The sequence below is a fragment of the Entelurus aequoreus genome, linkage group LG01 (assembly GCF_033978785.1).
Source record: "Entelurus aequoreus isolate RoL-2023_Sb linkage group LG01, RoL_Eaeq_v1.1, whole genome shotgun sequence".
NCBI classification, from domain to species: Eukaryota; Metazoa; Chordata; class Actinopteri; order Syngnathiformes; family Syngnathidae; genus Entelurus; species Entelurus aequoreus.
The window spans coordinates 88,275,800-88,289,557 of record NC_084731.1 but is presented as its reverse complement, the minus strand read 5'-3'; the positions used below and the strand labels follow the sequence as shown (position 1 = coordinate 88,289,557).

Genomic DNA, 13,758 nt, shown 5'->3' with positions numbered 1-13,758 from the left:
ACGCAGGTGTTATTATGCAGGATTAATTTGTGGCATATTAAATATAAGCCTGGTTGTGTTGTGGCTAATAGAGTATATATATGTCTTGTGTTTATTTACTGTTGTAGTCATTCCCAGCTGAATATCAGGTACCGTGAGTATGCAGCCTTGGCTGCTAAACATTCGATAACTTGACCGTATGTGCGCGTCACGTACGTAACTTTTTAAAAATATATAAGCTTTATGAACCTTGGGTTAGGTAAACGGTCTTTTGGGCTGAGTGATTGTGTGTGTTGATCAGGTGTTTGAATTGTATTGGCGTGTTCTATGGAGCTAGGAGCTAGCAGAGGAGCTAGGAGCTAGCATAACAAACACGCAGGTGTTTTTATGCAGGATTAATTTGTGGCATATTAAATATAAGCCTGGTTGTGTTGTGGCTAATAGAGTATATATATGTCTTGTGTTTATTTACTGTTGTAGTCATTCCCAGCTGAATATCAGGTCACCCCCGGCTCTCACAGCATCTTCCCTATCTGAATAGCTTCAACTCCCCACTAGTCCTTCACTTGCACTTTACTCATCCACAAATCTTTCATCCTCGCTCAAATTAATGGGGAAATTGTCGCTTTCTCGGTCCGAATCTCTCTCACTTCATGCGGCCATCATTGTAAACAATAGGGAACTTTGCGTATATGTTCAACTGACTACGTCACGCTACTTCCGGTAGGTGCAAGCCTTTTTTTTATCAGATACCAAAAGTTGCAATCTTTATCGTCGTTGTTCTATACTAAATCCTTTCAGCAAAAATATGGCAATATCGCGAAATGATCAAGTATGACACATAGAATAGATCTGCTATCCCCGTTTAAATAAAAAAAATTCATTTCAGTAGGCCTTTAAGAGTAAATACATTCTTGGCTGAAAGCTGCACTTAAAAGTTAGTTATCAAGCGTCTTACTCACACTTTCAGCGAAGTGTAGGACTGAATCTTAAGTGTCACACTCAGAGCTGAATAACGACATTACTATGTGCCGTAAACGCAATTTTAGGTGACGTCATTTCTGTGTCCATAGAAATGACCAATCACGGAAGGGAATCCGTTGTCTAAGAATAAAGAAATATCTTGGAAATATTTAAGTGGACAATGGGAGTGTATATTTTGACAATAAACTACAAAATAATACAAAACAAACTAGTCCCCGCCGGCACTCACGCTACCGCTCCCTCTCTTCTCTCGCCCACACACTCACTGACGTCACTCACCTCACGGCCACACACATACGCTACTGTCATAACATTTTCTTTCCAATTCATTAATTAGGCAACTAATTTGAAACTGGTGTGGGTGGCTCTATATATTATAGCCCACTGCAGACACATGCAGAAATCAACAAGGAATCGAAAAGTATTAAATCTGTGACAAAAATAATATCCGCTCTGTCTAAACGATACCGTTTGATCAGCTGCTCGTCATCAAAAAAAACAAAAAACATTGTTCCGTTCCCTAAACGTTCGCGCATGTCTCTCTCGCCTCAGTGTCATCCCCTGCTGGCAACTCCTAACCACTTAAGACACCTCTGAAGGTCTCTTAAATATCGTGGAGAGTAGGAGTGATTCTTAGACTTAAGAACGTTGATAAAAAGCTTTTATTCTTAAGTTTGAGAGTAGGACTAAATTTCGCAAATTCTCAGGACTTAAGTGTAAAATGGCACTCTAAGAAGCTTGATAAGTACGGCCCTTAGTCTCTAAGTTTGTAAACATGAAAAGAAATAAAAATAATAATTACTTCAGAAAAATAAAAAATTATATCTAAACACTCTATTATTGAACATTATTGGTATCGACACCACCAATTTATGGATCAATCCGCCTTTCTTTTACATGTCGTCAGTGATGGGCAGTAACCAGCTACATGTCGCTAAGCTACGTAGCTTAACTACATTTTACAGTAGCTTAGCTATTTTTAGACCCATGTAGCGAGGTAGCTTACATCAAAGCTACAAAGAGAGAAAACGGACTGCGAATCCAGGCAAAAAAACAAATACGGAGAAAATCCAATGACCTGGATGAATGAGAACATCCATACATGCGGAGAAAATCCATGATGATTAGTTAATGTTTGTAAGATGAGTCATAATTGGCTAAGGTTAGGGCGAAACATTACGTACTGGCCAATCAGAGGCAAGATAAGGCGGGTCATCAAAACCAGGACGCAAAATCATAACAGACACGCACTCGTGTCACATGACGACGAGGAAGTCGCAGACAGAAGGACGCTTCAAGCTGACCACTCAAAAAAAAAAACATACTTGAAAATGACAGAGGAATTATTTCCAGCAGATTAAATTCTTATTATAGTGATGAACAGGACTTCCAGGAAACCCACAATAATGCGTGTCCTTAGCCATATTTAGACAAATGTATGCATTTAGAGAAAACAATGTCCAAACATTAGTTTGTAGTTGTTTACTCTGTAAAACAAAATCATAACTGCTCACTTCATCTAGGACGTCCAACACAAATTTAGAAACACACATTAAGGTGAGTTGAGTTCATGAAAAGTTGCTGCACATAACCATTACCGACTGTTCCCAAACAACACACAAGTCATTGTTTTTTGTGAAAATATAGATTGATGCTGTTTTTTTACTGTAGGCAAAGAAAAATAATAATATTATGGGGGGGGGGGGCTGTAGCTTGTAGGTGGGGGTCATTTATATACCGTATTTTTCAGGGTATAAGTCGCTCCGGAGTATAAGTCGCATCGGCCGAAAATGCATAATAAAGAAGGAAAAAAACATATATACTGTAAGTCGCACTGGAGTATAAATTTTTGGGGGAAATTTATTTGATAAAACCCAACACCAAGAATAGACATTTGAAAGGCAATTTAAAAATAAATAAAGAATAGTGAACAACAGGCCTAATAATAATAATAATAATAATAATAAATAATAAATAATTAATAATAATAAAATAAATAAATAATAATAATAAGTGTATGTTATATGACGCATAAATAACCAACTGAGAACGTGCCTGGTATGTTAACGTAACATATTATGGTAAGAGTCATTCAAATAACTATAACATATAGAACATGCTATACGTTTACCAAACAATCTGTCACTCCTAAATTGCTAAATCCCATGAAATCTTCTACGTCTGGGGCCGTACTTATCAAGCTTCTTAGAGTGACATTTTACACTTAAGTCCTGAGAATTTGCGAAATTTAGTCCTACTCTCAAACTTAAGAATAAAAGCTTTTTATCAACGTTCTTAAGTCTAAGAATCACTCCTACTCTCCACGATATTTAAGAGACCTTCAGAGGTGTCTTAAGTGGTTAGGAGTTGCCAGCAGGGGATGGCACTGAGGCGAGAGAGACGTGCGCGAACGTTCAGGGAAGGGAACAATGTTGTTGTTTTTTTTATGACGAGCAGCTGATCAAACGGTATCGTTTAGACAGAGCGGATATTATTTTTGTCACAGATTTAATACTTTTCGATTCCTTGTTGATTTCTGCATGTGTCTGCAGTGGGCTATAATATATAGAGCCACCCACACCAGTTTCAAATTAGTTGCCTAATTAATGAATTGGAAAGAAAATGTTATGACAGTAGCGTATGTGTGTGGCCGTGAGGTGAGTGACGTCAGTGAGTGTGTGGGCGAGAGAAGAGAGGGAGCGGTAGCGTGAGTGCCGGCGGGGACTAGTTTGTTTTGTATTATTTTGTAGTTTATTGTCAAAATATACACTCCCATTGTCCACTTAAATATTTCCAAGATATTTCTTTATTCTTAGACAAGGGATTCCCTTCCGTGATTGGTCATTTCTATGGACACAGAAATGACGTCACCTACAATTCCGTTTACGGCACATTGTAATGTCGTAATTCAGCTCTGAGTGTGACACTTAAGATTCAGTCCTACACTTCGCTGAAAGTGTGAGTAAGACACTTGATAACTAACTTTTAAGTGCAGCTTTCAGCGAATAATTTATTTACTCTTAAGTCAACTCTTAGCAGACTTCTTAGGAGTAATTCTAAGAAGCTTGATAAGTACGGCCCCTGGTCTCTTACGTGAATGAGCTATATAATATTCAGTGTTTCCCACACATTCATTTATTTGTGGCGGCCCGCCACGAAAGAATTAAGGCCGCGACAAAAAAATTTTTTTTGTTGTTGTTGTCCTGTCCAGCTTCATATAGTTGATGTAGATGCCCATATCGGCTGTTCAGATTTACTTTACAAAAGAGAAGTGTAGGATCAAGATTTTTGGAGCTCTTTGTTCAGTGGATCAGATGTTTAATGAAGCTTTGTGTCTATCTACCACCACTATTGTTTTCTGTTTATTTGTTACTGACTGTGGCAGGACACCTCTGCCTCTGTTTCACTTTATGTTGCTGGTAAATAATATGGTTGTAGTAGTAGGCTAAAGTTAAATTATTTAGTATGCACTAATTAAAGGGGCAGATCTTTAAGAGACATTTTAGCTTTTTTATTTTTATAAGATATATTTTTGTAAGAACCACAATTAATAAATATATTTCAGTGAATAAACTTATTGTTCAAATCTGTATATAAATATGTACATAAAGTGTTGTAATTATATTGTAAAATGGATGGATGGATGGACGTTTAAAACAAAACTGTTATTATTAATTAGTAAGTATACATTTTTTGAGCCTTTTTAGAGAAAATCATATCATTGTAGTAAATTATGCAAATTACTCGATGATGTCATGGTGACCACGCCCATAGCCACGCCCCCACCGCCACAGGTATGTGGCAGTTTATGGGAAACACTGATATTTGATATTTTACGGTAATGTGTTAATAATTTCACACATAAGTCGCTCCTGAGTATAAGTCGCACCCCCGGCCAAACTATGAAAAAAACTGCGACTTATAGTCCGAAAATTACGGTATACAGTATGTGTGTGTATATATATATATATATATACACACACACACACACACACACACACACACACACACACACACACACACACACACACATACATATATATATATATATATATATATACAAACATTTACACAAACATATATAAATGTACATGCATATATATACTTATATACATATTTATATACATATATACACATACTGTATACATGTTCCATCCATCCATCCATCTTCTTCCGCTTATCCGAGGTCGGGTCGCGGGGGCAGCAGCCTAAGCAGGGAAACCCAGGCTTCCCTCTCCCCAGCCACTTCGTCCAGCTCTTCCCGGGGGATCCCGAGGCATTTCCAGGCCAGCCGGGAGACATAGTCTTCCCAACGTGTCCTGGGTCTTCCCCGTGGCCTCCTACCGGTCGGACGTGCCCTAAACACCTCCCTAGGGAGGCGTTCGGGTGGCATCCTGACCAGATGCCCGAACCACCTCAACTGGCTCCTCTCGATGTGGAGAAGCAGCGGCTTTACTTTGAGCTCCCCCCGGATGGCAGAGCTTCTCACCCTATCTCTAAGGGAGAGCCCCGCCACCCGGCGGAGGAAACTCATTTCGGCCGCTTGTACCAGTGATCTTGTCCTTTCGGTCATAACCCAAAGCTCATGACCATAGGTGAGGATGGGAACGTAGATCGACCGGTAAATTGAGAGCTTTGCCTTCCGGCTCAGCTCCTTCTTCACCACAACGGATCGATACAGCGTCCGCATTACTGAAGACGTCGCACCGATCCGCCTGTCGATCTCACGATCCACTCTTCCCTCACTCGTGAACAAGACTCCAAGGTACTTGAACTCCTCCGCTTGGGGGAGGGTCTCCTCCGCAACCCGGAGATGGCACTCCACCCTTTTCCGGGCGAGAACCATGGACTCTGACTTGGAGGTGCTGATTCTCATCCCAGTCGCTTCACACTCAGCTGCGAACCGATCCAGCGAGAGCTGAAGATCCTGGCCAGATGAAGCCATCAGGACCACATCATCTGCAAAAAGCAAAGACCTAATCCTGCAGCCACCAAACTAGATCCCCTCAACGCCTTGACTGCGCCTAGAAATTCTGTCCATAAAAGTTATGAACAGAATCGGTGACAAAGGGCAGCCTTGGCGGAGTCCAACTCTCACTGGAAACGTGTCCGACTTACTGCCGGCAATGCGGACCAAACTCTGGCACTGATCATACAGGGAGCGGACCGCCACAATCAGACAGTCCGATACCCCATACTCTCTGAGCACTCCCCACAGGACTTCCCGAGGGACACGGTCGAATGCCTTCTCCAAGTCCACAAAACACATGTAGACTGGTTGGGCAAACTCCCATGCACCCTCAAGGACCCTGCCGAGAGTATAGAGCTGGTCCACAGTTCCACGACCAGGACGAAAACCACACTGTTCCTCCTGAATCCGAGGTTCGACTATCCGGCGTAACCTCCTCTCCAGCACACCCGAATAGACCTTACCGGGAAGGCTGAGGAGTGTGATCCCACGATAGTTAGAACACACCCTCCGGTTCCCCTTCTTAAAGAGAGGAACCACCACCCCGGTCTGCCAATCCAGAGGTACCGCTCCCGATGTCCATGCGATGCTGCAGAGTCTTGTCAACCAAGACAGCCCCACAGCATCCAGAGCCTTAAGGAACTCCGGGCGGATCTCATCCACCCCCGGGGCCTTGCCACCGAGGAGCTTTTTAACTACCTCAGCAACCTCAGCCCCAGAAATAGGAGAGCCCACCACAGATTCCCCAGGCACTGCTTCCTCATAGGAAGACGTGTTGGTGGGATTGAGGAGGTCTTCAAAGTATTCCCTCCACCGATCCACAACATCCGCAGTCGAGGTCAGCAGAACACCATCCTCACCATACACGGTGTTGATAGTGCACTGCTTCCCCTTCCTGAAGCGGCGGATGGTGGTCCAGAATCGCTTTGAAGCCGTCCGGAAGTCGTTTTCCATGGCTTCCCCGAACTCCTCCCATGTATACATGTTGTGCACTGATTGTGACAATGCTGACACACAAACAGTTATATTATCCTCTTTCTAGACTCTTATTTTGTTAATTTCCTGTAATTAGCTGCTTACGTTCTGCAGTACCATGGTTCCGTCTACACTTCCTAACCTTTAGTAAGCACTTATTTCTTGGTGTTGTTTGAGGCCAGTCTAGCAGTTAGCTTAGCTATTAGCATGCCTGCTCTTGGCTTGCTCTCAGTGTAAAAAAATGTATAGCATCGTCCTCCAGTAACAATAATATGTTTCATAATAATAATAATACGTAAGATACTAAGAAATAGTTAATTTGGCGTGAAGGGGGTGATTACTATTAGCTTAGAGTAGCAGCTCCACACTGTGTATAGAGACACATAATTAGCTGCTAGCGGCTTGTCAGCCGGGGGACTAAGATTAAATATCGTCAGCCAGAGGGGGTCGGCATTGGAGATCACTTACTTTTTCACAACAACCTACCGATACATCTCTAATTGTATCTTTTATTTGATTTCCTTTATTCTTAACAAGAAACATTATTTCAACGAATTGGATTTTTTTCAAGTCAACAGATGGACAATACAAACACACACACTGTATGGACAAAAGTCACTTGGTCGCAACTCTTGTCGACTAGCTTCCTTTCTTGCACGCACATAATGGCAATTGAAGAGTGTTGGGGAGTGTCATTGCAGTTGGAACTAATTAATGCATTACACTAATTTGTATTGCAAAAGTTGATCCAGAGTCAGAGTCAGAAGAAGTGCGCCGTCTGTACATAAGAAATGTTCTACAAGCTGATTAATCCCTTTGGTAGAGTTATAATTACCAGCACAGATGAAACAAACTGCTGTACTTTGGCCAGTTTTTGGTCAACACCACCTGGAAAAGTAGCAGTACTCCCGATGACCCAATAATCAGCTCCAAAGCTCAACAAAGAGTAATTCACTCCAAGATTTTTCAGTTCTTAACATTTTTGATCATTATAGTTTACAGCTAATAAAACCCCTAAATTCAGTATCTTATTACATTTAAAAAAGTTCATTATTTATCTGCTGGTTCATACTCTCATCAAAAAACAAACCGCGAAAACTTCCTGAGCCTTTAAATAGTCTGTTTGTCTCACCCACCACAACATACTTAAAATACTTGGATGACACAGCCATTCTTGCACTCCTCTCCAACAGTCAATCCATCTTGGACTATCATAACACAGTCAAACATTTCACAGAGTCATGCACAGACAGTTATCTGAAAATCAATGTCAATAAAACAGAAGAAATATGGTTCAACCCCCCCTCAACTCAGCACCCCATCATCATAAACACACAAACAGTTAAAAAAGTTGACACTTTTAAATACCTGGGCGTAACCTTGGACAATAAACTCACCTTTGAGCAGCACACCACGGACATTCAAAAAAGAAGTCAACAAAGACTGTCAGCCATCCGTAAACTTAAAGAACTATATGTTGCACCTCAACCTGTTATTACTTTACCAAAGCATCGTTCAACCCATCCTTCTGTACTGTTCCACATGTTTTTTTTTACTATGCTTTGTGTAACCAACCGGACCAAACTCACACGCATTACAAACATACCAGCTAAAATCATCGGCCTACCCACACCCAACATTTCAGATCTAAACCACAGGTCCATCATTTGACTGGCAAACACAATAGTCCAGGATATGACTCACCCACTACACCAGTTCATCATCCCACTACCATCAGGGCGCAGGTACAGAACTATCAAATTCTGGAGGGCTAGCCTCGGGAAAAACCTTATCCCTGTAGCTATAGCCGCCCTAAACAGCAGGCCTGGCCGACCTGTCTGACAAGCCTGTAAATGTGTTGGTCATGTACAATGTCTTTTTGTTATTTTTGTTTGTGATGTGTAATGTCTATTGTTTAAATGTACGGCAGTGAAAATTAATTTCCCCAACGGTGACCAATAAATCTAAATCAAATCAAATAACTTGCTTCTGCGGTTTGAGACTCTTTACTATATCACTTTGACTAAACCCCTCTTTTTTTTCACGGGACAATACTGTTAATACGAGGGCTGTCCTGATACCACGCCGTTATTCAACCATTGAGTATTGGCCAATACAGACGTTGATACGATACGATGTCCGCAGTGATCATACATACTTGTATTATTTTGTAGTGTGGAATGTTAGAAAAAGGTTTGAGCAAGTGAAATGAGTCAAACACAGAACAATGGTAGGTATGAAAAACACTAACTAATTTATTATTAATGTTAAAGTTGAAGAGGAGTGGTATTTGTGTTTTTTGGCTGACACTTAGTTGCCACAATAATTAACTAAATTGAGATCCTGACGCGGTAAATTGAATGACGCGGACACGCTTGTTACCGGACACTTTCTAGTACATTTCTGCCTTGGGGACTTTGTATCTGTAAGGAATATGCAACTAGATGTATTCGATACTTGTTTATTTTGACAAATGTTAACATGACAAACATCTACAAACTTTACAAAAGCCCAGGGGCCCCAGCACAACATCCCCACTTACAGACACACCAACTACGGCTGTAATGCAAGTACCATTAAAAAAAAAAACTCATCAGAAGTTACTCACCAGTTACTCAGTATTTTAGAAGTTTATTTCTCTGAATACTTACTCTTACTTAAATTGAATGACCACTTTTTTACTTTTACTTGAGTCAGTTAAAGCAGTGCTTCTCAATTATTGTCCGTCACCCCCCCCCCCCCCCCCCCCCTGATGTTCATATTTCTGTATTTTATGTGTATGTGTCAAGATAGTTTTTTGTTGTTTTTTTACTAAAGTTAAAGTTGAGATTACACTATTGCCTCTCACGCCCGCATTTCCTCCCGACACCTCATGGCCCCCTCTGACAGCATTTTCACCCATCCACCCGAGGTTAATTCATATTTTTGGCATGTACGTGTGTCAAAATACTTATTTACTATTATTAAAAGGTACTATTTTGCAATTGCCTCTCACGCTCCCTGACGTTAATATTTACAGTTGTGCTCATAAGTTTTCATACCCTTGGAGAATTTATGATTTCTTGGCCATTCTTCAGAGAATATGAATGATAACACAAAAACCTTTCTTCTTAATGGTTGTGTGAAGCTATTTATTGGCAAACATCCGTGTTTACTCTTTTTAAATCAAAATGACAAAAGAAAGCACCCAAATGACCCTGATCAAAAGTTTACATACCCCAGTGACTTTGATCTGATAACATGCACAAAAGTTGACACATACAGGTTTGAATGGCTAATCAAGGTTCCAATCCTCACCTGTGACCTGTTTGTTTGTAATTAATGTGTGTGTATAAAAGGTCAGTGAGTTTCTGGGCTTCTGACAGACCATCGCATCTTTCATCCAGTGCTGCACAGATGTTTCTGGGTTCTGAGTCATGGGGAAGGCAAAATAATTGTCAAAGGATCTGTGAGAAAAGGTAATTGAACTGCCTAAAACAGGAAAGAGGTATGAAAAGATATCCAAGGAATTGAGAATGCCTATCAGCAGTGTTCAAACGCTGATTAAGAAGTGGAAAATTAGGGATTCAGGTAGACCAGCAAAGATTTCAGCCACAACTGCCAGGAAAATTGTTCGAGATTTAAAGAAAAATCCACAAATAACTTCAGCTGAAATACAGGACTCTCTGAAAAATTGTGGTGTGGCTGTTTCAGGATGCACAATAAGGAGGCACTTGAAGAAAAATGGGCTGCATGGTCGAGTTTGTGCATGTTATCAGATCAAAGGCACTGGGCTATGTAAACTTTTGATCAGGGTCATTTGGGTACTTTCTTTTGTCATTTTGATTTAAAAAAAAGAGTAAACACAGTTGTTTGCCAATAAATAGCTTCACACAACCACTAAGCATGAGTGGAAGAAAGGTTTTTGTGTTATCATTCATATTCTCTGAAGAATGGCCAAGAAATCATAAATTCTCCCTGGGTATGTAAACTTATGAGCACGACTGTATTTTTTATCTGTATGTGTCAAAATAGTTAAAACCAACATTAAAATAAGTTATCATGCTACTACCTCTCACGCCCCCCCCACCCCCCCACACACTATTTAAGAAGCACTACATTAAAAAAAGGCAGTTTGAAACTTGCTCAATTACATTTTTCTAGAAGACAGAATTTTTCACGCCCCTAAATTGAATGTTTATTTTAATAAATTTGTATGTGTCAAAAAATAGGCGTTTGCCTCTCACGCCCCCCTACACGTATCCAACTTGTTGAGAAGATGAGTGGGGCACCATGCAGCCTTGCAAAAGCTGCACAGCATTAACAGTCAGCAACATGAGTGACAACAAACAAAAGGCACGCCGTCCTCAAATAAAACATAGTGCGGCTTTTAATACGCGTTTCCCACCCGCAGGAGAGACCACCACAACAAACGCAGCATCTGCCTATTGAGGACGACGTGGTGCTTTTGTTGGCAGCGCGCAGGTGCCTGCAAAACAAGCCCGTCACGACCTCCTGCAGCTTCTCTACCAGGCACCCTAACACCGCTTTAACATGCTCGGCTAGAGACACAAACTTACCCGGAAAGTGGCCGCCGCCGCTGGGGGGCTTTTGGAGTGTCCTGCCTCCGTATCACGCCGACATTTGTTACTGTCACTTTATTGTGGCGACGCAAAACATCCGGCTGGCTTCGAGCGTGACCCCGCCTGAGTGAGTCAAGCTCAATGTGGTGACGACACGACTAACTTTCTGGGTGCCTTTCAAAATAAAAAACCACGAGACTACTTTGCTCTAGGAGTTCTACGACGGCGTTACTGCTATACTGAGCAACACCGGCCTAACATTGCTTTGTTCGTATGGCATACTTCATTAAATTGAGGTGAGTGTCGTTTAGTTGATTTTAGACGTTCGGTTGGCATACCCTGTGGAGTTTTATTTTCCCCAAAAGCGGAAACTACTTTTATTCTACTTTGGTTTAATGCCGCCTTTAAGGATGTATACCGCCCTCTGCTGTTTCGGATTAGGTAAGACCATAACAGACTCTTGTTACCTGCTATTTAACTAATACATTAATACAAGTAAACAATTTTAAAACTAATTTATTATGTAACACTGTGTATTTTAAATAGTAAATGACTTAGACCTTTTAAAAAAAAAATCGTACTCTTACGGAGCCTACTGAAAGTGCATTAAACTACTTTTATTCCACTTTGGTTTAAACATGTATACCGTCCTCTGCTGTTTCGGATTAGGTAACACAAACCATAACAGACTCTGCTATTTAACAAATACAATAATACAATTAAAAACTAAACTATCATGTAACACTGTCTTTTAAATAGTACATTACTTACATACCTTTTTAAAAAAAAATCATACTCTTTAGTAGCCACAGGAAGTGCATTAAGGGCTTGCCGTGAGCAACAGCGCCCTCCTGTGTGCTATGAAGTTATTAGTTTATTAGTTTATTAAGGATCCCCATTAGTCTACACCGCAGTGGAGACTATTCTTCCTGGGGTCCAGGCAAAAAACATCACACAATCACAAAACAAAAGATTAAAATGCAGTACAACATGATCAAATAATAAAATGTTGTAATACAAAAATAGCAACAACAAAGAACCAAAAAAATAATAATAACTTCGAGTTTACATAATATTGTTCATACCAAAGATAAAAAGAGCAATATAAAAATATATATATATATATTTTTGCAAAAAAATAAACATAAAACAAAGAACCAATGGCCTAAAATATATACATTAGTGTACCAAAGACAAACAGTAAGTGACGAAAAAAGTTCCATCCACCATTTTCTACTGCTTGTCCCATAATCAATAAAATAGTCAATAAAAACAGTCATGACATTAGGTACAATCTAGAATAATCTCTTTCCGCAATACTTCTCCTCTTAGTCTATTCTTAAAACCCACTCTGCTGGTGATTGATACCAGATATTGTGGAAGTCGATTCCAGTAAGTGATTGCCCTATACATTACAGTCTTTTTCAAAACATCACTTTTGGGTTTAAGACGGGTGAAAGCACCTCTTAGGGCTAACCTGGTACCATAGTTGTGACTTTCACTAGCAAGCAACAGCTGAGAATACAGATATGAAGGTTTATGGTATGTATAGATTGTTTTTAAAAATAGAATCAAACTACACGCTACTCTTTCACCAACTCTCATCCATGACAATTCATTATGCATGATCTCAACGCTGGTTCTAAATGAGCAATGGAGAGCGAGTCTGGCAGCTCTGTTTTGGGTAAGCTGGATTTTATTGAGTTCTTGTTTAGATGCATTAGACCAGATTGCTGGGCAGTAGTCAATATGTGACAATACAAGGGATTGTATAACTTGTTTCGTAGTTGTGTTAGTTAAAAAATAGGCACTTCTTCTTATGATTGAGATGCTTCTGCTCATTTTTGTTACTATGTTATTAATGTGAGTGGCCCAAGATAGTCTTTCATCTATTGTAACTCCCAGCAACCTGGCCTCTTTAACTTGTTCAATATGAACTCCGTTCAAAGAAACATTCAATATGCGTTCTTTTCTATGAGCATGTTTTGAGCAAATAACAAGACATTTTGTTTTGGAAATATTAAGTTTCATCTTATTTTCTGTAACCCATTTAGAAATCTGCATAACCTTGTCTTGTAGTATACTGCTCAGGTCTGTGCAATTATCAGCATAAGCATATATTGTTGTGTCATCTGCGTAAATTGCACAGCAACCATTCTTTAAAATACATGACATATCATTTACAAATATTGAGTATAATAAAGGTCCCAGGCAACTTCCCTGGGGAATACCACAATATAATGTTTTAATATTTGAAAGGGTTCCATTGAACATGACACATTGCTGTCT

At 40.1% G+C, this 13,758-nt stretch overlaps 1 protein-coding gene and 1 long non-coding RNA gene across 3 annotated transcripts in view; one reads left to right on the top strand and one right to left on the bottom strand.

The window, feature by feature from the left end:
• Positions 1 to 11,946, top strand: part of LOC133658564 (uncharacterized) — a 57,426-nt gene extending 45,480 nt beyond the window's left edge. Inside the window, exon 6 of the long non-coding RNA XR_009827488.1 lies at positions 11,301 to 11,946. This is a non-coding gene — a long non-coding RNA (uncharacterized LOC133658564). The remainder of the gene's footprint in view (positions 1 to 11,300) is intronic.
• Positions 1 to 13,758, bottom strand: part of LOC133658507 (probable ribonuclease ZC3H12C) — a 54,320-nt gene that overhangs the window by 37,396 nt on the left and 3,166 nt on the right. Inside the window, exon 1 of one of the 2 annotated variants that reach the window (XM_062060618.1) lies at positions 11,467 to 11,828. The exons of the other annotated variant lie outside the window; for it this stretch is intronic. The gene's annotated coding sequence lies outside the window, so the exon portion shown is untranslated. Of the gene's footprint in view, positions 1 to 11,466; positions 11,829 to 13,758 lie in introns of those variants that run through there. 2 annotated transcript variants of the gene reach the window in all.